The sequence below is a fragment of the Ambystoma mexicanum genome, chromosome 7p (genome assembly GCF_040938575.1).
Source record: "Ambystoma mexicanum isolate Mex_15411 chromosome 7p, UKY_AmexF1_1, whole genome shotgun sequence".
NCBI lineage: Eukaryota > Metazoa > Chordata > Amphibia > Caudata > Ambystomatidae > Ambystoma > Ambystoma mexicanum.
This window is the reverse complement of record NC_090939.1, coordinates 105,742,156-105,768,419: the sequence shown is the minus strand read 5'-3', so window position 1 is coordinate 105,768,419 and position 26,264 is coordinate 105,742,156. Positions and strand designations below refer to the sequence as shown.

General features: G+C 48.9%; 1 protein-coding gene across 4 annotated transcripts in view; it reads right to left on the bottom strand.

The window, feature by feature from the left end:
* The window catches only part of ZDHHC23 (zinc finger DHHC-type palmitoyltransferase 23), a 317,223-nt gene that overhangs the window by 275,001 nt on the left and 15,958 nt on the right, over positions 1–26,264 (bottom strand). The window lies entirely within an intron of this gene.

Sequence of the window (26,264 nt, the reverse complement as noted above, 5' to 3'; positions counted from 1 at the left end):
TGTCTTCGACCCATGTTAGTAATTTTGCACGTTTAGGCCATACTGGTTTGCACAGTCTTTGTGAGTTCTCAATTGCTTCCTTGCAGGCTCCAAGGACCATCCAGGCTCGGCAGACCACTACTTCTTCCCATCCGTTTGGTGAAAGCACTGTTCCCCAAATCTGCATCTGACCTCTGTTTTTCCAAATTTGAGCCTCTTCTAGAGTTTTCCTTGGACATTCAGCCTTGGGTTTATTTCCCATCTTATTCCTGCTCTTTTAACTTCAGGTTTCTAGTACCTGATCACATGATTCCTAGTATGGGCGATATTTCTGTTCTTAATGTTCCGGACATAATCATCTGCATCGGGATAGCTGTTTCAGTTGCCTATATCAACGAGGCATCACTTCCCATGAACTGGCCTCTGGTGTTGCACATTGCTGTGTGTGAGAGACAGTGTGCTGTCGGGACATCTATTTCTACAGCCACGAAGATCTTGGATTTCCCCATGCTGTACGGTAGAAGTGCACAAAGCATTCCCCTTCTGAATTTCGTCTTCCAACTTCTTTCATGGGCTGGTACCAAATGTTTCCTAGATGTGCTGTGCTATCCAGGTAGTCGTTGAGTTCATTATCTTCATGCATGCTTCTCTTGTATGGCTTTTTCTTGCTGGCGGGTTCTCGGGTACCTTGGTGTTAGGGAGAATTCTCATTTATGGCTAATTTCCCTCACCTAGTGAGTCCCCCAGCAGCTTTGCTGGACTTCTGGAGTTTATTTTTTTCAACTTGGTAAGAGTGAGAGCTTTTCCCCACTCTCAACTGTGTTTTGCCATGTGAATTTTTCTGTTTTTGTGATTGTGGACTCTGAAGTACACCACTTCAGTAGCCCCCTTCTTTTTGTGTGTCACACAACACCTTCAGTGCCGTGGCACAGGGTTGTCTTTGAGACTAACCCCGACTCCATTTCTGAGGCGGACTACAGTCCCCCAGAAAAGGGTAAAGTTGCCATTAACTTTACTAAGTCAATCTACCAGAGATCATGTACACCCCATCTTCCATGGAGTACTGGAAAGGGTTAATTTGTATCCCTTTTTATCTGTAACTCCTAGAGCATTGTTTTGCTCTTTTAACATTTAGACTTTGCTGGTGGCAGTGGTATCTACCCTAACTTTTCTACCGCGATTATATTAGATAAACGTGGTATTGTTCTTGGCTATTATATTAGCCTCGAAAATAAACCCGCTTGACCAAATTGTCTTTCTTTTGGCTCCGGTTGGGTTTATTCTCCATTTTTTTGATAAAGTCCTTCTTGTGTTTTACTTTGCGCGGCAAACTAGGTTCGCCTTCTTTGTTCACCGTCTTTTGGCGGGCTTCTGCTCAGAAGCCCTCCACCAGGCGCCTGGGTCTCTAGGTGGGCTGAATGTGAGGGAGGGCTGTAGTCACCCCCTGCACAGGGTATCCTAGGAAACCCAAGTCGCACTTTGCCATGATTGGCTGAGGTGGTTGTCCAGGCTGGACAACCCCCCTGCTGGGTGATTGACAGCCAGGCTGTGTGAATGGGGGTTTTGCGCATAAAAGGCAGGTCTCTTGGGCTAGAAGTCAGAGTCGCCACTGGAACTACAAGGAACCGAAGAGAAGCGGAGAGAACGACGGCTACTGCAACTACCCCGTCCCGATGAAGCCCTGCTGCAGTCCTGAGCCATCTACCCTTCAACGACCAAGAGAAGATCCAGTCCAGAGTCTTCTTCCCTTGAGCCTGGTGGGGATAACAAGCTCATCTTCCACAGCAAGAGGATCCTCTTCCTTGGTTGAAATATCTGCACACTGCTGTAGTGGTCCGTATAGCCAATTGAAGAGCCTCTCCTGTTTTTAAGGAGCGCACCTTTTATCCGTTGTCGCTGCTGCCGGCTTCATCCCCGTGTGGTGCAGACCCCCTTCAGACATCCTCCTTCACAACGAAGCTCCAGGAACCGTGGGTCTGCAGGAAATCAACAGGAACAACTGCCAGGGCACCAGCTGCACCATTGGAATAAGGTATTGTGTTCTGCTTGAGGAAACTGGGTGAACCCCTTTTCTTCATCTCCAAGGCTTGCCCTCGTCTTCCCTCCTCCTTATAACTTTTGCTTCCGAACATTGACAATATCGAAGTACTTTTGGCTACGTTGAATCGTGAACCGTCTGATCTTCGGCAACAGGCACCCGGTGTCACTTGACCCTGGCTCCGGCCCTTTGACTTTTGAACTCCTGTCTGAGTGTTTCTCGATTCCGTTTGCCTAACCAAAATATTGCCTGTGATTTTTGCCTTCAACTCCCTCTGGGTATCTCGGGTGCCAAGTGTGTTTTGCCCCGGTAGCATTTCATGTCACCGATACACGTTTATTTAGTAGACCGAACTGTCAAAAAGTGATCGCAATCGTATTTGCGGTAACGTGTTTTGTTCATAACACCGGTTCATTCAAACACAGGTTACTTACCTTGAGACATACTGTACAAAGTGAATTGGTTAGTTGTAGTATATTTAACGTGTGGTTTTTGTTTGTTTAATTGAAGTGCTGTGTTTATAATGAATGGTTTAAAAATAAATGTACTTATATTTTTCTACCTGAAGCCTTGAGTCAGTGTTTGCTTGAGTCACAGTAATTGTGGTCCCTTTGTGTAATCTCTGCTACTGCTCATATACTCTTGAGATAAGCCTGGCTGCTCCGCCATTGCTACCACTCTGACATAGCGGTACAGGCTTGTACCAAAGGTAAAACTTGTATTGCCACCTGTAGTCTTAATTGTGTGTAGTGGTCCGTAAGGGCACTGCACAGGATTTTGCCTAACACCTGGTCCATGGTGCAGGCTTCCTCATCTGCGCCATTTGAATGGACAAGAGTCTGGCAAATCTTTCCTGGTCCTCATGCATCTTTTCTTTGCTGCGTGCAAGTGCCCATGCCAACCAGCCTAACACTGGTCCGGTATATGGCTGTATTGTAGGCCTGGTACTTGTCCCTTGTGTTGGAATATGTGTGCTGGGTAATACAGGCTCTGTTTTGTTCTTCAGTTCCTCTTGTCGTTTCCTTGCTCTGGCTATGTACGGGAATAGGACTTTTCCTAACATTTGTGTCCTTGCGGAGAGTTGTTCCGAGGCCACTTCAGTTTTCTTAAGGGCTTCTGATATGACTGCTTCTGTTGGTCTTTCTCTTAATTCTTCTTGTTTTCACGCATTATCTCCTGTGAAGGTTTTTACGGTAGGCAGTCTCATCTTCTCTGCTGCTTTCGTTTGTGGTTCTGTGGTCATTGACAATAGGCCCGTTTTGTCTGCATTCAGTGTGTGCGTGAAGTTGTCAGTGCTTTGTCTTCATTCATTTCATGCCGACCCTGTCTCCGGCTTTCCTGCTCATTCGTTACCATAGATTTGTATATCACTATTAATCACGTTCATTTCGAGTTAATTTACTCTACCATCAGATTTTCTTGCGACTGGAATTACTATATAAGGTCAGGGTACTTTTGTGGGTTTCATGCGTACATCAGGTGGGTGCACTGAAATTGGAACTCTGTGCACCAATAAAAAATGCAGTCCTGATCGTTAATGACAGTAAAATAATGATAAATACAATGCATAAGTACATTATGGTTCGATATGTAAGACGACAACATTTTCTTCCAGAGGAACAGGGATGCCTCTGCTTGAGGGAGGACCAGGTTACTGCTCTGGGCCCCCCATCTCGATCATTTGCCAAATGTCAATGTTATTGTTCCCCCACTCAATGACGTTCTTCGAGTTCTGTGTCAAAAAAGTGTCAGGTGCTTCACAAGTGTCCCCCCTCTTGCGAGTGACGATTGTCTCAATACAGGATACAGTTCCTTTGCTAAACTATGGGAGAAATAGATTAAAATAATACTTCGATGAGTCACCTTTACTGTGCATGTTCAAAGTGCGTGAGTTCCCAGTCCACTCCTCTAATCTGCTTCAGTCCTGAGGACATGTTGGACACTGGTCAGTATAAAGAGATAGGGAAAAGTGACAACAAATAATGTTCTTGACTCTGCTCCCTCGGCAGAAGGTCTCCTCAGGATAAGATGGAGATTGACATTTTTAATTTGGGCTACAATGGCATGCAAGAGCATGTTTAGCTGAGTACACTTTACTGGATCTCCGAGAAATTCAAGTACGTCAACATTGGTTGGTCTTCCCACGAGCTCTGGAAAGTTCTCAATGAGGTGAAAGAAGACGTGGTATGCAAGTCTACTGTCTTCTGGTGATAGGGACATTTGTCCAGTCTTTGTTGAGATTCAGGATTATACGTTCTTTCCTTGATGTAAACAATGTCTGCACTGTCCGGTCACGTGGAGTGTGACCAAAATAACGATCTTATTCAAAAGATTGCTTAAATGTTCAGTGTTTGCTGGATCTCGAAGGAATGTTAATGTATCCGTTCTTCCGACAATAGATGGACAGTCTTCGATTATGCAAACGAAAAGTGTATTGATGAGCTCATCTATTTCCGCCGGTGTTGGAAGCATTTGATTCCTTCTCACTGTACTCATGGAGTATGATTAATTGTTCGGCAATGACAGTGAGCAGTCTGATTATTTTTTCATTGTCAGGATCTTGAAAAAGTCTGACACTTGTGAGTCTCCCTACCATTGACGGGTATGACCTTAACACTAAGTTAAAATAGGTGACCACGTCCTTTGTGATGTCTCTACTGTGGGACACCATAGGTGCTTCCAAACAAGGTCTTTGTTTTGAATGAATCGGGATACTGCATTTGCTTCCAATGTAAATGTCCTTGGTCAAAATTTTGCATAGTCTTTTTCTTAAGGTTTAGGATTGCCCCAGTCCAAAGTTCAAATCAACATGTTGTGGTTTATACGCGTAATTTTCTTCTTCACCCTGCAACTAGGATGCACAGAGTGTCCGTTTCTATGTCCTTATCCCCTTTTTTGCTTAGAGGAAGTGTCCAAGTTAAGCCACAACTTGCAAACAGTTCTTGGTCTTTACTCTGCTGGTCATGCGTCCCTTCCTCGTCATGGATCTCGTCTGCACGTGCTGTGGTTCTTCCCCGTTGTCTGTAGTCTCTTCGCGGTGGCGTGCAGGCGGGGGGGGGGGTGTTCCTCCAATGTATGGCTTGATATCACTCAGGGAGATCCAAGCTCCTCTTCCCTGTAGCTTGACTGTGGATGGAGTAACGTCTTGAACTGTGAATGGTCCATTGAATCTTGGCTCGTCCCACTTTTTCCTTGTGTGATTCCACACAAAGACGGCGTCTCCAGGGAAGACGAGTGGAACATGTAGACCTTGAGCTGGGTCTGTTGCAGTGTCTCCTTCTGTGTCTTGTGCTGCGCTGCACCCTCTTCGTCATCGCTGCAGCTGGTCTGAAATTACAGTAAGGTAAGATGTCATACAGTTCAGAGAGTTTTGTATTTCAAACCCTAAAACCTCTCCCGTCGACTGGGCATCACATCTAGCTCTATCTCGGGGTGTGAGGGGCGTTCTCCTTCTTCCTGTGGCGTAAGATGATGATCGGAGCCAGGTTGGTTCCGAAGAGCATACAGTCCCGGTGGAAGGCAATGCAACCATCCCTTCTTTAGAGTAAGCTTCAACTTGGCTATCCTTTCCATTAACAAGCCGTTGAGCCTCTCACAGATTCCGTTACCTTCTGGATGATACGCCGATGAGAACCTGTGCTTTATACCAAGCAGCAAGCTAATCTGCTCAAAGACTGCATTTACAAAGTGAGCCCCATTATCTGATCTCATGACCTCACACCCCCCACCTGGGGAATACTTCCCTCACTAAAAATTTAGCCGCACAGGTAGAGTTTGGGTATGTACATGGACCTGCTTCTATTCATCTTGAGAATGGATACACCACAACAATTAAGTATCTGTACCCGCTGCAGACTTGAATCATGTTAACGTAATAGACATGTAAGTGCTGAAAAGGCCCATTTGGCCTGGGGATGACTCCTCATTACTTTTAATGTGTGCCCAGCTGCGATTTGCTGGCAGATTATACAGTTCACCATAAAGAATGCAATATGCTCAGCGAAATTCGGTATGAACCAGTGTTCTGTGAGCATTGCTGCTAGATTCTCCTTTGTCATTTGCGGCGGTTAATGTAGTTGCTCCAGCGCTATTTTGAATAGAGCTACAGGCATTACTGTTTTACCAGTACTGTCTTGTCACCACAAGCTGTCAGAGGGGTTTAAAGAACACCCTCAATGTTTCCACAGGTTTTTCGCGTCCTGCGGCACCTCCCCTTGGAGTTCCAAAAGCTGCGTTTGCCCAAAATCGTAACTTTCAGGTGTGGTTCGTGCAACCATTGTTATTTCATGGGTGCACGCCACTTCCTCCATCGTCTCACTTTTGGATGCCATACGCTTGGCTTCCGTGCCCGTTGCGTGATTTCTGTGCGATACAAAATCTGTCCCTTTCGTGTGGGCGCCGCATTTCATGACCGCTATGCCCACTGGGAGCTGTAGTGCCTTAATCAGCCTGTCCAATAAGGCTGCGTGTTGCACTGGCATGCCGTCCGCTCGGAGGTATACCGTTACTTCCTGGTCTGCATGATTCTCAATGCCAAGTATCAACGCCAATAATTCTGCAGCCTGTGCTGAGAAATGAGATGGTATTCGAGCACTAAGAAGCACTTGAAACTCCCCATTCCCTGTGTGCTTTATCACAGCGATGCCTGTGTATCTTTGCCCATCACATTGTTCGATTCTCGAAGACCCGTCAATAAAGACGATCTCTCCTCTTGCCAAGGCATTTTCTTTCACCCTGGGGATTTCATCATAGAATTCTTCATAATTCGTGCAGTCATGTATCTGCTCTCTTTCAGAGACCGGTTCTGCTATAAACATAGCTGGGTTCACTATCTTACATCGGACTATTTTAATCAATGGGTTTGATATGATCACTTCATAGGCAGAAGCTCTCTGAGATGTCAATGTGCCCTTTGGTTTCTCTAAAATGGCAAATAATGAGTGCTCGACGTATAAGGTCATGGCGCATCCCATTAAAATTGTCATCGCCTTCTCTATGGCGAACGCTGCGGCAGCTAAACTTTGTTCGCAGGGAAAATGACCTCTCACTACTGGGTCCAGATTCCCACTGTAATATGCTTGGAGCTTGTACCCCAACGAGGTTCTTTGAGCGAGCACTGCCGTCATAACGCTGCCATCTGTGTGTGAAAACAGGTAAAAGTCCTCTGCATAATTGGGAATTCTGAGAACTGGAGCTGTACAAATCGCTCTCGAGTTCAGCAAACCCTTTTTCCATTGTCTCAGATCATTCAATCTTTTCTTTTGTAACTTGGGCCTTCTTTAGGGCCTGAAGTAAAGGCTTAGTATAATCGAAAACCCATGCCCTCAAATAGTTGCACAGGCCTAGAAAGCTCTGCATTTGCTTTATCGTGTGTGGCTTAGCCGTGTTCAATATGGCTTCAGCCCTTTCTGGGGTTACTGTCTTCCCTTCATGCAAGATCAACTGGCCTATGTACAGCACTTCCGATTGACAATGTTGTAACTTCCTTGTCAACCTTATAACCTTTCTCAGCCAGTATAGTCAGTAGCTGAACAGAATCGTGACTGCATTGCTCTTCTGTGGTGTTGCAGATTAGGATGTCATCCACATACTGCAAGACAACACTTTCTAATGCAATATTGCTTAAGTCCATCTGCAGGACTCTGTTGAGAATAGACAGTATCCCTGTGGCAGCCTCGTGCTTTTCAGACGCATTTGTCTGAACGTGAATGACGTCAGATCTTTAATCACGGTGTAACGGGATTGAGAAAAAGTCATTTTTCAAGTCAATCACCATGAAATATTTTGCTTCAACGGGTATATTACATAGAATTGTAGCCGAGTTAGGAACTAAAGGGAACTCTGCCTTAACAATATTGTTTATCAGTCGTAAATCCTGAATTTAACGCCAAGACCCTCCCCCCTTTGATTTTTTGACAGGATACACTGACGTATTACATGGCGACTGACATCACTAAGATGCCCTGGTCCATCATGGCAGAAATTGTCTTAGAAATCCCTTCATCTTCATCTCTGGACATGGGATATGGTCGGCTCTTGGTAAAACTGCTCCTGGTTTCAGTTTAATCCTTACTTCTCCCACCCCCTTCAAGAGGCCTACGTCATAGGGTTCTGTAGTCCACACCGAGAGGCACTTTAGCTATGTCGTCATCAAAATATTCAGGACGTTTTAGTGCCAACAACATTCTCTGCGGTACTTCTCTTTTAAATCATCTTTACCCAAAAGGTGAGACTTACTTCCACCATTGTCTCTTCCGTGTCTGCTTGTTCTTCAAACAGATCGTCATCAATGACGTCAGTCACTCGATATCATTCTTCGATGGCGATAATCGCGCACCATTGTCCCCCTTCATCATCGTAACCATCAACCAATACTACTTTCCCCTCGCACTGCAGCTGCGTGTATCCTCAAGGGAAATACTTGTCCTCATGAATAAAAACACATCAGGGGTTTTCATGGTTCTGTCTGTAAGGCCTGGCAATCCCACCATAAGCGCACGCATGCCATATGTGAACATTTCCGGCTCCAATGTATGGCTCTCATGGCCATGTGTCCTGAGTATGCTCTCATCATTTCGCATACATTTGAATAGTGCATTCCGTGAACAAAATTGTCATGTTCAACTTTGTCGTTAAGTCTTGACCCAAAAACTGGGGTCTGAGGCGAATACAATAAAGGTACATTCATTTTGCACTCTCCCATGGAGTAAAAGGAACAAGTTACTTACCTGCAACTGTTCTCCTGCATGGGTCTGGCATGGATTCACATGCTCATGAATATTCCGTCGTCAGGCCGGGAATCCTCGGTATAGAAAAAAAAAAAAAATCAGTATTAGTTTTGTTTCTGATCTTTCTTAGTAGTAACCAATCACTGGTCTCTGGGTCATACTGCCCTCAGCCAATGACTGCCCTCTCCCTAAGCCCCGCCTCCGGCAGCCATCCTCAGATTTGGTAGCATGTAAAGTGGCAGTATGACCAAGTGAAGAGCCGCAGAGGGGTAGGCAGGAGGGTTCACATGTGAATCCATGCCAGACCCATGCTGGAGAACAACAGTTACAGGTAAGTAACTTGTTCCTTCTCCAGCATGGGGTCTGGCATGGATTCACAGGCTCATGAATAAGAGAATACATAGCAGTACACACATACACAACCACTGGAGGTGGCAACACTCTCAACATTAAGCAATACAACTCAACATTAAGCGTCTCTTACCTCCTCACCAGGCTCACCTTAAGCGAACAGGTTGCGCAGCACTGCTTGGCCGACCCTGGAGTCCCGATAGACGCAGTAGAATCTTGTGAAGGTGTGCGTCGACCTCCATGTCGCAGCCCTGCAGATGTCCAGCAGGGGCACACCAGAGAGGAACACCGTGGTAGCAACGGTCGCTCTGGTCGAATGGGCTCTCGAACGGCCGGTCAGCGGTCGTTTGCCAACTGGTGACAGTGCATGATGCAGCTGGAGAGCCATCTGGAAATGGAAGTCTTCGAGAGAGCCTTCCCTTGATTCACAGTCCCGAAGTTCACAAACAGCTGTGATGTCTTCCGAAAACTCTTCGTGCGTTCCACATAGAACTTCAGCGCTCTAGCTACGTCCAGCGAGTGCAGAGTCCTTTCAGCCGGCGACAAAGGAGACGGGAAGAAAACTGGCAACACCAAGGGTTCGTTGAGGTGGAAGTCCGATGGCACCTTGGGCATGAAGGAGGGGTGTGTCCTCAGCACCACCCTTGTGTCGTGAAACGTCAAGTATGGCGGCTTGCAAGATAGGGCCTGGATCTCTCCCACTCGTCGTGCGGAGGTGATGGCCACGAGAAACGCTGTCTTCCATGACAGGAACTTCAACGGTGCCGAATGCATAGGCTCAAATGGGGGCCCCCATCATGAGCCTGGTCAGCACCACATTGAGCTCCCACGCCGGGGCAGGGGCCTTCACCGGCGGGAATGATCAGAACAATCCTTTCATAAATTCCTTCACCAGTCGATGAGACCACAAGGACGCCCGTCCCGTAGTTCTGGTGTCTCGTGAGATGGCGGCAGATGTATCTTGATGGAAGCGTGAGCTAGTCCAGCCTTGGCCAATGACAGTAGGTACGGCAATATTTGAGGGGCCGTAATCCGCAGAGGGTTAATCTTCTGTGCACGGCACCAGACAGAGAACCTCTTCCATTTATGTCCGTAGCACTTGAGAGTTGAGGACGACCTGGCCTTTGCAAGAACCTCTCTGCAGTCAGCCGGGATGTCATACCCTCCAAACTCTAGTGCTGCGGGTTGTGGTGAAGAATGGCGCCTCCTTCTCTGGAGAGAAGATCTGCGTCCGTCAGCAGCTTGACTGGTGTGGACGTTGACAAGTCCAGAAGGTCCGGGAACCAGATCGGTCTCGGCCACGCTGGTGCGACGAGGATCATCCTGCACCGGGACCTCTTGAGCTGGTTGATGAGCCGGAGCAGCAACGGCAGCGGTGGGAACGCATAAAGAAATAGGCTGTCCCAGGGGAACGAGAAAGCATTGCCCATGCTCCTCGGCTGGGGGAACCTGCTGGCAAACCTCTGGCACTTGGAATTCGTCGGCGTCGCAAAGAGATCGATTTGGGGTTCGCCCCATCGTCGGCAGAGTCAATCCACTTGATCCTGGCGTAGTTCCCACTCGTGGTACGAGGGCAGCTCTCTGCTGAGTGAGTCGGCGATCGGGTTTTTTATTCCTGCCAGATGAAGAGGCACCAGAAATATCTCTTGGGCGACGGCTCAATGCCACAGATCCTGGGCTTCCTTGGATAGGGCAGGGGATCTGGTTCCGCCCTGCTTCTGGATGTAGAACATCATGGTGGTGTTGTTGGTGAAGATCCTCACCACCTTGCCCTTGAGGGACGGGAGAAAAGACCTGAGGGCCCAGAACACTGCGCGGAGCTCCAAGAGGTTGATGTGGAGTGACTTCTCCTCCGGGAGCCAAAGGCCTCTCGCGTGAAGATCTCCGGAGTGCGCTCCCCAACCTTCCAGGGAGGCGTCCGTCGTCACCGTCACCTGGTGAGCTGGGGTCTGAAAGTCCGTGCCCGCCGACAGATGAGAGCGGATACCCCACCACCGGATCGCCTGACGGAACGTCTCGTGGAGGGATCCTGTCCTCGAAGCTGCCCCTCGACTGGACCCAGCGGGCGTCGAGGAACTCTTGTAAGGGGCGCATCCGAAGCCTGCAAAGGCGCACCAGATAAATGCAGGATGACATCATCCCGAGGAGGGACTTCATAGATCTTACCCTGGCCATGTCAGTGACCAGCAGATGCTGCACCTTGCCCAGAATGGTCCTGGTCCTTTCCTCCAACGGCGAGGCCAGCCGCGCCACTGTGTCGAGCTTGGCTCCCAGAAACAGGGCGACTTGCGACAGAACCAGGTGGGATTTTGGAAAGTTGGAGAATCCCAGGTCCGTGAGCAGCTGGACGGTCTTCGCAGTGTGCTCCACGGCGAGCTCCCTTGTCCTTGCCCGGATGAGCCAGTCGTCCAGGTAGGGGTAGACGTGGATCCCCTGTAGGTGCAGCCGCGCCGCCACCGGTGCGAGGCACTTGGTGAACACCCTGGGTGCCAACTTCAATCCGAACGGGAGGGCCTTGAACTGGTAGTGCCGCCCCTGGACCACGAAGCTGAGGAACTTTGTGTCTTTTTAGAATGGGGATGTGGAAGTACGCATCCTCCAAGTCCAACGACGACAGGAAATCGCCCTCCTCCAGCTGTCCCAGCACGTGCTGGAGAGTGACCAACCGGAACTTCTGTGCCCTGATGTACTTGTTCAGTCGTCGCAGGTCCAGGATGGGGCGCCATCCTCCTGTCTTCTTTTTTACGAGGAAGTACCTTGAGTAAACTCCGGAGCCCCAAAGCCTCTTTGGGACGAGCTCGATGGCACCCTTCTTGAGCATCGCCCTTACTTCCAACAGTAGTTGAGGGACGTGATTTTCCTTCCTGGCCACGGGTGGAACGCGAGGACACTTCTTCTGAAACTCAAGGGCGTGCCCTTGGGCCAGGGTGTCCAGCAAGCACCCAACGGTCGGTGGAGATGGACTCCCACACGCTGACGAACCTCGCCAGCCGGCCTCCCACCGGGGTGCTTCGGCGGAGGCCCGACACCACGGTCGGTTCAATCTTGTTTGGAGGCCGCCTTGCCTCCTTGACCTCCCTGTCGACGACGACGACGACTGGCACCACCTGACTTGCCGCGTCCCCTGTAGGCTTCCTGGGACGAAGATCTTGCCGCTTGGCGGTACGTAGAGGAGCCACTGCCGGATCCCTTGGAGGCACCTTGTCTGCCTCCGGAGCTCCGAAAGGACGGCCGTCGTCGTTGGAGCACTCCGAGTGCCTGGGCAGTCTCCGTGTCTGTCTTGATGGCCTGAAGGGACTCATCAACCGCCTTCCCAAACAGGTTGTTCCCGTCAAAGGACATGTCCAAAACCTTGGTTTTTACGTCCTGGCGGAAATCCGTCGCCTTGAGCCATCCTCGTCGTCTCAGGCAAACGCTGTTGCCCAACTGACGGAAACCGGTGTCGGCGATGTCCGTTGCCACCGTGATGGCGTGGTCCGAAGCAATCTCACCTTCCTGTAGGATTTCAAGGGCCTCAGCCCTTTAGGCGTCCGGAAGGAAGTCCAACAGCGGGGCGATTTTGAACCACAACTCCCTGTCGTAGCGGGCTACGATAGCCAGGGCGTTGGCTGCCTTGATAGTCGTCGCTGCGGATGAGATGACCCGTCATCCCATCGTGTCCAGCTTCCTGCCCTCGCCGTCCGGCGGGGAAGTTGATGTCGAGGCCGATGCCCCCCCCAGCTTTCTTCTTTGCCGCCGCAACGAAACGACCGAATCCGGGGTAGGTTGCGCCCGAAGGCACAATGGGGCAGCATCGGGGACCCAGTACTTCTCGTACCGGTCCCTCTTTGCCGGCGCCGTGGCAGGGTTCTTGAGGAGGGCAAGCCCCTCATCCCAGATGTCATCAAGAAGTGGTACGGCGAGGACCGTCTTCCTTTTAGCCTCGCGCCGTTGGTAAAGGAACCCTTCCTTCTTCTCTTCTGGGCAGAGCTGGAGGAGCTCGGATGCCCTGGAAATCATGGCATGAAAGGATCCAATCTCGTCGGGCGGGGACGCCGGGGCAGGGGGCGACAGGGGACACGTCCCGTCGTCGCCTCCGTCGTCATCTATACCTGTCGTAGCCGTGTCCGTGCCTGTATCATCCCCATGGGTAGTAGACCGGGAGAAGGCAGAGCAGGCCGCAGAGGTGGGAGAGGTGGCGTAGGATGCGTCGTCGTCCTCTTATGTGGTGGACTTTCCGAAGGTCCTGGCTCCGGTTCCCCCGTCGGGTCTGGCTCAGGTACCTCTGTCGGGGAGAGGGGCAACCTTGTCCTTATCTCCGAGCAGAAGGACTAAATCACTGACAAAATGGCCGCCGAAGTGTCCTGTGGCGCCAGAAATGAGGGGCGCGAGGGCTCTTGAGGAACCTCGTCGGCGACACCGTCACACTCGTCGTCGCGATCCCTCCCGATGGGCTGGGCATTTTCCACGACTTCGATGAGCTCTTCTTCAGAGGTCATGTCCATATCCACGATGGCCACCTGCCCCTCCCCCACCTTTTCCAACGAGGACTTTGTGGGGGTCTTCTCAATGGGCCTGAAAGAGGACTCCCTCTGCGGTGGCAGGGAGACTCTGGATCCTGAGGTTGCCTCCACTGGCGTAGCCTCTACAGGCTGAGCCAGGGCCGCTGCGACATCCTCAATCGAGGTCTTAGCAGGGTGAATTAAGGCCATCGTCACCTTCTGTACACCTGGGGCCTTCACCTTAGGGGGGAGGGTCCGAGCCTCGCTCCCCCTCTGCCAGAATCTTCGAGATCGACCGGGGCCTCTCCAGAAGTTTCGCCAGGTTTTCGGACTTCCTCTTACCCGAGCCAGAGCTTTGGCTCGTGGTTGATGGCGCCGGGGAGGATGCGCCCTGCCTGGCAGCCAAGGAGTCCGACCGTTCGGCACTCCCGGACTCTCAGTGCTTGGCTTTTTGTTGGGCCCCCGTCGCCGGGGCGCCCTCACAGGACTTAGAAGACCGCTCTGACTTCTTTTTCTTCTTCTCGCCTGACAGGCTCTTCCCCTTCCAGCCAGTTGGCGAGACAGAGGTGGCGATCCTTCATGGTCCGCTCCGACATGTTCCCACAAAACGCACAGTCCTTCTCCGTGTGCGTCTTGTCCTCATGGAGACAGTAGAGGCATAACGAATGCTAGTCCTCCTTGAAAATATTCTGAAGCTGGCATCCAGGGCAGGTCCTGAACAGCATCCCGGGCGTCGAGCTTCCTTTCTCCTGGGCCATGTCCGGGGTAGGCCTCGGAACTTCTGGAATCCTTCAAAAGCGCAACTCGACGAAATCTTCACCCTCGAGGGGCGTAGAAAACTCCGAAACGGATCCCCGTTGATCGGATGTAGAAACGGTGGAGCTTGAGGCTCTATTTAACCGAAAAATGAGAAAAATCTCCTGAAAAAGCGCAAAAACGCAGCAAAAGCTCGAGAGCTACAGCACGAGGACTCCCAACACTTGAACGTGCGGTAAAAATCTGAGGATGGCTGCAGGAGGCGGGGCTTAGGGAAATGGCAGTCATTGGCTGGGGGCAGTATGACCCAGAGACCAGTGATTGGTTACTACAAAGAAAGACAGATCAGAAACAAAACTGATACTGATTTTTTTCTATACCGAGGATTCCCGGCCTGACGGGGAATATTCATGAGCATGTGAATCCATGCCAGACCCCATGCTGGAGAACTGAGCATCTATGGCCTCACCGGACAAGGAAAGCTTGTCTTCACGTATACACGAGCGTGTTGCACCCGTGTCCACTAGGAAGGAATATACTTTACCCCCTATAACGACATCCATGCTAGGTTGCTTATGAGGGTCTGGTGTCACTGATAGGATAGAGCATATCAGGGTTCCCAGCGAGTTGTCCTAGTTCTAGCATATACAAGTTTGGCCCACTGTGCACTTGTGGATTTTCCCCATTCCCAGTGTTACTAACCCTTCCAGGGTTCTGGGTCTGCCCTGTGCCCATCGTGTGTGACACTTGCAACGGCACCTGTTGGGTTTGTCTTTGTGGAAAACTGCCCATGCCCGGAGGTTGCACTGCTTGTTGCGCTCCTGGCGCTTCTTGTTGCACCTTGTGTTTCTGCGCAACGCTCCGTTGTAATATTGCAGGTGGATTCGCCATGCCTGCTCCCATTCCTTGGCTGTTCTGCATCATGCCTTGACTTCTGCGTGTGCGCGCCAAATGCCCCGTCATTCCACACAGCCAACATAATGGCGGTGGTCGGATTATTTGCCCATTTGACATATCCGGGTTACGATTTTGCACGTTTTGAAAGCCTCCTTGATTATTTTGGAAACCTCCCTGATTGCTCTGCCAACCTCTTCCCCTAAATCCTCTTCCCCGTGGGTAAAACCCTACGTTACCCTGGTTATTCTGTTGTGGACTAGCCACCTGCTACATGCTTTGTTCAGCTGTGTTAGTTAGCATGGCTCCTGCAAGAGCATACTTTGATAATTTCTTTTGCACCAACTTCATTTCCTCACCCTTTCAAGTTGCCTCCTTTTTGCAATTCTTTTCTTGCAACAGTCTACAATAATGTGCAAAAGTCGATTGTATTTAAGCCCAAGGCTTAGCCTCAACTCCTACCAATTTCTTGAGTTGTTTCTGCACTGGTTCTGGCAACCCTTGGCACAATATATGGTAAAACACAGGTATTGATTTCGTCCAAGAGTAATGCGTCTCGAGCACCCACACGTCTTAGAAATTCTGTATAAAAAATGAACGTATCCTCTGAATCCTTCATTTTTCGAGTCATTATAGCTCCCATATCGGAAGTATCTGGGTAAAGCACTCATAGCGCTTTCCATACTGCTGCTCTACAATTATTAAATGGCGCTCTGTCATGCACAGTGTTAATTGTGGTTACACCAGGGTACCCTCCCCGTGTCCACACATCGACTGCTCTCTCACTAAGTATGGCAATTAGGAGACCTTTGATGTCGCCTATAGCTAGCGTGTTTCCCCATGTCATTTTTTCTAACTCATGTATCCATTTTCCGGCAACCGATGTCAGCATTGGAAGCTTGTTTTTCAAGTTTTCTCGATCCATGTGTGGCCATGGAATATATTGTGGTCTTACTCCCCCCTTCTCTAGTAGCGGAAATTGGAATAAGCAGCCCTCTTTCTCTTCTCTCATATTTCTCCTGTCTATTGCAGGGGTAAGATTCCTGCATCGCCGTCTACCTGGCGATGTCCTTAGTCTTTCTACTTAGGGCGGTGAAGACACCCCCCGTCTGACCATGAGGTACTCCTTCATGTTGGTCACACTGCGTTGTTGGCGCTGCTGCCCTCAGTGCGGACTTGCTTGTGTCTGACCATCGTATCCATCTTTCCCTTGGGAGTAGTCTTTCAGTCCGTCTCCCTTCCTAGTTTTCCTCGCACTCCTCCCTTTCGGAGTCAGACATTGTTTGTCCCCAATTCACGCAACTTCTTGTGTCTTCATTGTTTCTACTGATTTGTAATCTATCCAGGGACAGTTTCCCATTTCCACTACTTCGGGGACATCCTCAGTGTCATACAACTGAGTGCTTTCTAAGCGCTCGTCCTCCCCCTCTCCTTGGGTTATTTGTTCCAACCCCATTTCATCATATATTCTATCGAACCTGTCCCTGATGCTTCTGGTGTCGAAGTCATCTTCAATATTTGCCATAGACGTGCCTGGTACTGAATCGTACGCAGGAAAGAATTCTTCGAGGTCTTCCCAGTCTACAACTGGATTGTGTTTTTTAACTTCCCTCTCCAAATATTCGAGATTGCGTGCTCTGTCTTCGCATGTTCAATATCGTCAAATTCTTTGCGCTTTCACACCTCTTCTCTGACCCTATCCTCTTCCTTTCTCTTTTCATTTCTACATGCATCTGCCCTTCGAATTGCCTCATCTCGTCGTCTCCTTATCCTTTTTTCACGTACCCTTTGCTCTTCTAACCTTTGCTGTTTGTCTGTCTTGATCATAGGCTGTCCTTGGGTTGCGATCGAGCTGTTTTTCTTGCTCTTCGCGATATAGCAGTTCTCGCCTTAGCCTGTCTTTCCTTCTTATCCTTTCATCTCTTAACTCCTTCTCCTTTCTCTGTGCCTCATTTAATCTTTCTTTTGGTCTCAGGTCATCACTGCCTTTCCCATTGAGTTTCAATAAGATTTGTCCTCCCATCCATTTGTCTTTTGCGAATGCCATCTCATGAGTTTTGTCTTCACTCCCTTTTCCATTTCTTCCCTTCTCTCCCCTTGTCGAAAGATGCACTTGTCTGTGCCTGATCCTTCCTTTAGTCATCGTGCCTCCCCTTGTCCCTTAGGACTGCAGAGGTAAGATTTGTGTCCTTATCATTCCCTTGATTCTCGTCACTACTATATGTAGGTGACTCATATGCGGGGTTGCTGTACCCCATGGCTGCCTTAAGTTTCCTCAACAGGTATAATCCCTCATCCTTACTTCCTTCAATTGTAGTTTCAGGCGGAGCAGGTGGCGTGGTAGGCATCTCACCCCCCTCAGTGCATAGTATCCAATCTGTAGGCGGCTCTTGCTCTTTTGTCTGTTCATACATTTTCCAAAATTCTAGAACAGCAAGGCGTTTTTCTAGCTACTTGCCTGTGTATGTGGCGTGCAAATATGTCGTCCTATGTTGTAAAACGGCTTTAGATAAAGACCCATTTTGTGGCCATGGCATAAACATCTTGTGGGTTAAAGGTACTGCCCACTCGGTGCTAAACATCTTAAGCTTGGTTGTTTGTTTTGGCAATTGCTTGCATAAGTGTGCTAATGGAGTTAGGTCTTCCATGCTTAAATCTGTTCCGTTTCTTCTTATATAACACTTGTTAATGCTTTCGTGCGGTTTAAACACCTTGCAACAATATGAGTGAGCACCAAACACTGCAAGCACCAATCCAAGTTTCCCACTAAAATTTGTATTATATTACCAATTTGCTCAAAAGACATCAAACCATTGCGCGATTCTGTGCCAGCTATCAAATTGCGCAAAATTTGTAATCGGTTCTCTTAACAAAAATTTCACATATGACGTCACAACAAAACATGTAAAACAGACACTTGACAGACTAGACAGACACCAGCTGGACACATCTCTGCCTCTAATCATTACCCCTTCATGGAGTGTAAACGAACCCCTTTCACGACGTCTTAAAAAGTTGAGGTAGTCTAATTGTTCCCCATTACGCGGGACTCTGGGTACACGTTTCTTCTAGCCGCTATATTAAAGCGCAGGAATAAGGCGGATCCTCTCACTTCTCAGGTGTCCGCCCTGGTAACCTCTGTTCTCGGGCGTCTACCCCAGTGATATAGATATATACACACACACCCTTCTCTACTTCTAACAATATTTAGTTTTTTCTCCCGCCTCCCTCTGTTACCTTTCCCGTTACTTGTTCTAAAGCATGCACTTTTGCCAGAACATTAGTCTTTTTCACTCACCGTTCGCATGGTTCGTCTCCGGACCCTCGGGATCACCGCCTTTGTTACCACCTTCTTCAGATTATCGCCCAATCGGCTGCCCATAGGAATGGTAAGGGATATGTTGGGAAAACAGGTCCCTTCAGGCCCTGACTGCAGTCTTCTTTTACACTACCATGGTCTACGGTGAGCTTCACAGTCTACTCAGCCGAATGGCAAAGGACTCGTAATATTGCTGAAGACCTAGAGTTACTTTATGTTGACGGTCAATAGGTGTCTTATTTTAATCAATAATTGATGGTCACCAACCATCCTCTGCTACCAAGTGTATTGGAGAGACTGCCGACCGGCCCATAGAGTCAGAGTTTGCTCTGCAGTACTTTAAGACGAGATAGCTGCACCTTGAGGTGGATGGGGGGTGCAGGTTTTCTTACTTCAACACCAATCAATAAGGACAACTCAATGGTTTGGCAAAGGGGAGTCCGTTTAATGACCAGTACAAAAAAAGGGGGAAACATGGAAATCAACAGTGGTGCAATAGCGCGTCTCGCTTCAACTCCCAACAACTTCATACAAACAGTACATTTATACCCAAAACTCGTCATTGACGTGTAACACTCAAAAGTTAACATGCAATTCTATTGGTTGGAAAAAGGTAACTTAAATATAGGTGCTATATCTGTATATGGTAAAGGAGTGTGGGGATTGGATAAACACTATTGGGTGGGCGGCTAAGCCTTTCCTTAACAAATGGCTTCCCAGGCACGAGCTGCTTCTGCCGAGTTTCGATTCAGCCGTCTCTTCTCGTTTTAGCTGGAATACGAATCCTGTCCTGTTTGACCCCTAGTAACCTGAGTTAATTCCGCTTTTGTGTAAGGTGGACATTCACTTATTTAGTGTGCTTCGTTGAGGTAGCTATGTATAGGCGGCGCTTGCCGCTCTATTCTATTCTACGAAGCATAGCAAGTCGCACTGTTTTCTTAGCTTCTTGCAGTTACAAGCATATGTACAGGCGTTAGCTGGTTGAATGTCTTCATCCTGCTTACGGCTTAAGTTTGTTTATATTTCAACATGGTCTCTCCTAAGTTCATGATATCTTTATTCATGGCATTTCGTCTGTGTGTGTGTGTGTCATCTTTTGGTTGTAGTTTTCTTTCATCTGTGAGTCTGTCCGGGACCTTATGTCATCACCATCAGTCTTCAATTAAGGCTTTTTGTGTTTCTTCTGGGACAGTGTTTAAGTAATCTTAAACTTGTTTCATTTGCTAGAAGGGTTTTCTCAATGGACACCTTACTTCACATGATTGTCTGGTTATTGGTACTTCAGTAGGTATTGTTCTTCTGATAGGCACTGGGCAGAGCCCTACTGCGGCTCTCTTCTGGTTTATTTGCTCATTATACGTCACATATCTTGGTACTTCAAAATGGGTGACTGGAGTGCAGGCCATATTTGGGACCTCCTCTACACATCTCCGATTCTGTGTGGGGTGGGGGGCCCATTTTCAGTGCTGTGTCCTTCCCTTTGGATTGTAATCAGCTCCGAGGGTATTTACAAAACTGGTTGCTCCATTGGTGGCCCATCTTCTGTAAGGGATCCAGCTATTCCCATATCTGGACAACTGGTTGATCAAGGCGGATCTCCACCCCACAGTGCAATCCAGTTTTCTTTGGGTTTGTCAGGCGCATCATGCGTGGGGTTTCCCCGATACTCTGGGACTCACCCATCTCCGTCCCAGGACTTGGTCTTCATATGGGCCTGTCCACCTTCCTCAGGCCAGGGCTCTCCGGCTTCTGTCTCTCCTGTCCCAAGTTCTTCGGCGCCAGGGGGCGTCGACGAGACACCTACTGGTAGTGCAGGGGCACAGCACATGGAGTTGTGCTTTTTCGAATTCCCTGGGCCTGCCTCCATCTTTGACCTCTGGTGGTCCATCTCCTTCAGAGTTGATCCCCTTCCTGCCAGTCCCTCTCTCCCGCAATCTGAGGGTGGAGATGTGTTGGTGGTTAGAGGTCTTCCCTGCAGAATGGTGTAGGGTTGCTTCTTCCGCCATGGGTAGTTCCACAGATGGATGCCAGCGGTCTGGGCTGGGGATTGGGGGAGGAGGGGTCTCCAGAAGTCCCCATCTGCACAAGGGGGAGGGGGTCTCCATCACTCCTCAAATTGTGGGAACTGGCAGCCATCCATTATGTGCTGTGGCACTTTCCTCCTCTCCTGCAGGGTAGAGCTGTGTTCATTCGGACAGACCATTTTTCTGCCATGGCCTATGTTGTCAATTAGTGGAGCGCAGGGTCAGCGGCCTTGAATCCCTGGCAGGGTGCTTTGGGGTTTTGGCCAAGAGACGTCTGCTGTCCCTGGAGGCTTTTCACGTTTGGGGGTGTGGAGACTGTTATGGTGGCTCGCCTCAGCAGGGTGTTCCCGGACTCCCCGAAGCCGGTTCTGACGGGCCTGGTCTTCGCAAAAATGTGCCACTGGTTTGGGTCGCCGTTGTTGGATCGGTTTGCATCCCCCCCCCCCCCCCCCTCTGCCTAGGATCCCAGGTTTTGCACCCGGTTTCCGCTGTATGGGGCATGGAGGGTGGCCGCATTGTATATAGAGTGGCCTCAGGGTCTCCTTTAGAACTTCCCTCCTCTGGCTCTCACTCCCTCCTTTAGGACTTCCCTCCTCTGGCTCTCACTCCCAGAGTGGTTCAGGCATGTGCTCGTCTCTGGTGATTTTGGTGGATCCCTTTTTGCCAGAAGGTGTGGGGAATTCCCAGGTCCGCTTCAAGGCAGTCAGCGGCAGGGGTTGCCTGATTAGTCTGCCCGTCTCCTTAAAGGGCAAGGTTGTTGACTCTAGGGTTTTCTGCCCCAGTGGTGGTATCCATTCTTCGCTCCAGGCGACCTAGTATATTGAAGGCCTACGATAGGCATTTGGCCCATTTTCTCAGCTGGTGTGATGAGGCCAGTATTTCTCCCCCTCACTCCCACGCTCCCAGGGGTGCTGCAGTTTTTTTCAGGATGTTTTCGATGTGGGGTTTGCAGTGGCCACTTTGCGGGCCCAGTGGGCTGTGTTGAAGACCCTGTTGAAAAGGTTACAGTGTTCCTCTGTTGGATTTGGGTCGGTTTCTTAGGACCCTGGCGTCTTCTAAGCCTCGTGTGAGTTTGTGTTCCCTCCCTTGGGATCTGCCACTGGTTTTGAGTTTCCTTCATTCGGCTCCCTTCGAACCAATTGATCTTGTGGTTATAAAATACCTTATGCTCGAGACAGCGTTTCCGGATGCCATCACCTCTGTGCCGTGTCTTAACTGCCTGCTTGGTGTGAAGGTGTGTTTCCCGGTTCTTGCCCAAAGTTGCCTCTAAGTTTCATCTGGCTCAGGTAGTGGTGCGCCAAGCCTTTTTTCTCCGACCCTCTGTCCCCCGAGGTGGTGTCTTGGCACTCCCTTGATGTGCTTCTTACGGTGCTGGAGTACCTGGCCAGGACGGTGACTGTTCGGCATTCCAACAGTTTTCTGGTGGCTTTTGGTGCAGCGAGGAAGGCTTCAGTTGTTACCGTTTGTTGCTGGATTGAGTCTGTGGTTTCTTTGGCATATTTGGCCTCTGGTCTTCCTGTCCTTTTGGGTGGGCGATTCCTGGGCGGGTGCCCAACATGTTCCATTGCATGACATTTGCAGGGCCGCTACCTGGGCAGACACCAATACCTTTGTTATGCATTACAGGCTTAATGTGGGCAGTTCTAGGGATGGTTCTCTTGATGTGGGGGTGCCAACTGTGGCCCGCTGTGATGTCCTGTAGTTCAACTGCTCAATAAGCTTGGTGTTTTTGTATTGCTTCCTGGGTGTCCTCTTGCTTCCTTCTTTCCTTTGGGCCCTTACACTTTATTTGGCTTGGGTATACCTCATAGGCGAGTACTGAAACAAGGAAGAGGGACGTGGAGGCAAATGCTAAGATTACTTACCAGTAATCTAAGTGACTCCATGTCCAACTCTTCCTCGTCACAGTACTTCTGACCCTCCGCACCTTCCCGTGGTATGGAAGGGCCCGGTGTCCGTACAGGATGGCTCTGTACTGGTGTATTGTGGGGAAAGTGGGAGGTTTATACCTCTGCAGTATTTTTTTTAAAGTTACCATTTACCATGCAGTTGTTCAGTTGCTCAGTATGGGGATTGCAATAAGCAAAATAGATTTATCTGACTTTTTTAAAAAACAAATTCATAATGCCACCAACAAACCAAGAGAACTGTTTGACACAGTTAATACATTTTGTAACCCTTCTTGTGTGACCTGAAATGTGGAACTAACTATTAAGTCTGCCAACTCTTATTTGGGGATAACATTGAATCTATTCATGGAGACATTAATAAAGCAGCAACTCCCTTACTGCTTGCTTGGCATAATTAAGCCTCAGAAGCCAGTAAGGTGGTCTTTGATTTTTCTCCATTTTCTTCAGACTCCATTTTACTATACCTTTGTGCCTTAAAACCCACTAACTATACATGACACTAAACCAGCATGCTTGGCTTCTGGACCACCCCCCTATTTAGCTGACTTTGTCCGGTTGTTTGTGGCACTGTCTCCAGGGGGTCCTCAAGTCCTCCAATGCTACTCCTTTACATTGCTTGATCCAGGGCTCCTACAGAACTATCAGCAAATAGCTGGCCCTGGTCTGCAACAATCTTAGAGATGGTTGTCACAGCTCAATTCCAAGATCACGTGTAAGAACTTTACATTTTGGATTATTTCCAATCTGGCTTTCATTCAGATCACGGGGCAGAGACTACCCTAGTGGCGGTGTGGGACGACTCATGAAGTACACCCACTCATTATGTTGGATCTCTAGGGAGCTTTCGACAATGTAGATAACATCTTACTGCTCAGGTTGTCTAAAGGCCCCCACAATTTTCCAAATCTCTCAAAACCTGCCTCTTTCAATAAGACCTGACCAAGGACTAATTCCAATGGCCACACAGACCTCAAAGTACTGCGCTACTGTTAAGAGGTCAGCCCAGATGCCGGCTACCCACACTCTGTACAGCACTCTGCTGTTCTCGAGCTAAGTCTGCGTTTTAAACAATAAAATAAAAAGGTGTATCCCAGCAGGCAGTGGGCTGGTTTAGCTTGTTTTTGAAGTACCACAACCAACAAGTTGTCCTGTTGAGTACATTGCAGGGACACGTTTTTTCTGTACTGGGCCATAGTCCAAGGAAATCTCTTCCCATTAGCTAGCGCACGATGGATAATTTTTCTTTGTTCCATAAAGCACTTAAGACTCACATTTTCACCTATTTATTTTTGCTCTTTTCAACCATAGTTTTTTTATTTTTTCCAATCATACTATTAAGGAAATCTACAACCAGATGTGGAATATTCAAGTATGTGGAGCAACTGGTTCTACAGAGAGCTCAGAGCTCATGTGCGGGAGAGAGCTCATTATACTTGGGTCTGCTCAAACGAACTACACTTGTCTGGAGCTGTAACTTTACCAGTGAGGGTTAATCACCAATACACAAAGCTGGATACTTTCAACTTGGGAGTTCAGAGCTGCACACTCCTGGTAGTTTATGGAATTGTGGTATTTCTGTCTTCAATTCGTGTCCGGACTGTGAGGCATTGCCTTGACCTTTGTTCCTGCAGTTTTGGCAATTCAATTCATCTAAGGATTTGCACAGGCCGCAGTTCTGTATAGCCGGTACCCATAAGATGAGTGTAACAACTGTGGGGTGCAAGTTGTATTTGGATGCATTCCTGAATTAGCATATTCCTTTGTCCATGTGGCCCTATCCTTTCTCTTTGACCTGCGGCTTGGTTCCCCATTGTTGAGAAGCCCAGGACCTCCCATCAAGGACTTGCTACACTCCTCTAAACCTGGAGTAGCCGGGGCATCAGGCATGGATTTGTCTCTTGCGCTGGACCATGGTTCACAGCCAGCCACTAAAGGTGACATTGCTCAGCTGCTACAATCTATTCAAAAGGAGATGGCCTCTGCCTTGCAAGAGCTGAAAGGCTAATTCCAGGAACTTGAACTGAATTGAGGTATGCTGGATGGGAGAGACGCTTGGGCTACAAAGTGGGTAAGACAGGCTAATACAAGCCGAGAAATTACAATCGGATGTAGGCTACTGCACCCTTGAGGGACTAGTAGTTACCTCGTAAACTACTATAAATGTTGAAACAGAGACAAAAGGAGTGGTCACCTCATTCACGGTGCGCTGCGCAAACTAAGCAAAAAGGCATAAGAGTAAGGCAATTGGAAGCACTGAGTACTCCAACTAGCACGAGAACAAAATGTGTCAAAATTAATTGTGCCATATCGAAACCTGAAATAACGGGGTTCAGTCCCCGGTGTGAAGATTGCCTGTAGATGGGGTGCGCACTGAAGAGATTCAAATGAATCTCTTCAGTGCTAGTTAGAGCACTCAGTGACCATGACTACTTAACATATAACCTAAGACATGCTCAACTACTTACAGCGCTATTTCTAACTACGATCAGGCTTTGAAGTGCCCGTTTATCTCAAATATGTGCGCTTTGCCTTGAAAAGGACCCAGTTTTGGGTCGAAACACGCGTCGGCAGACCCGTTTTACATTCCACCATAAACCCGATTCTCTTTATAACCCAATGGCTTCATGGCTGGCTTTTTCCTTGATCCATACCCCCTGAAAAGCAAATGGCTATCCAATTGCCTTACTCTTATGCCTTTTTAATTCCAGGAACTGTCTCACAACATCCAATGGGCTGAACAAGGTCTGAATGCTCTTGAGATGGCTTTTTGCGATCAGGCCAATTCTCAGGACCAGCTGGAACAGAGGGTGGCAGCCCCAGAAGGGCATAAAATGGCTACCACAAGAGCGCCTTGAAGAGACCAAGAACCATTCCAGACAGAATAACGTTTGAACTCATGGTATCCACCGAGAAATCCTTGACCGAGACCTAAAGGCATATGCGATGGATCTCTTCTGCAGTATCCTGGTGGAGGAGGAGCAGGCAGACCCGATTCTGGATCGGACGCAGTTTTCTCGATCTTTCAACGTCAGAATCTTCTCCCCAACATATTGTCCAGAGTTCATTATTTCAAGACCTAGGAACTCATCTAACGAAAAGCCAGGGCACAAAGCAATATTCGTTTGAGGGTCGACCTTCAGATATTTCAGGATGTGGTGCAGGGGACGATTCAGAGACAACAAATGAGGCCGCTCACCCAATGGCTGCTGAAAAAGGGCATGCAATACCAGTGGGGATACCCGTTCCACGTTCTATTCAGTCACAAAGGAACCCAGCACCAATTTACCTCTCTTGCTGCAGCACTAGAAGTGTTGAAGAACCCCCCCCCATGCAGAGCTTCGACTCCCAGACGGCCCGACCATGATGCACCCCAGAAGGAGTGGGCTAAAATACGGTCTCGGAAGAGCCAGATGGGAGCTCACAGACAACCCCCTATGGACCGGCAGGAAAGAAGAGGGGGCCAGATGCACCATCATGACTGCTTGAGAGGTCTTAACAGTCAGTCTCACCCTCTGGTTATTGTTCCGGGTTTGATGTTTGGGACAGTTTCCCCTAGAGTTACTCCATTGGTAGCCTATGCTAGTGGCACCTATGAGACTGCTTACTACTGTAGCATTCACATATATATGGGCAGAGCAGCTGGAGTACCCGCCCTTATTGGGTTCGATTTGACCCGATGCTCAACCCGAAAGCATGTTTTTTCTAGCTTTTTGGTCCTATATTTTTTGTTATCTGCAGTGCTGGGGCCTCATTTTTGATGGTATCCTTTCTCCAATTAGGGATG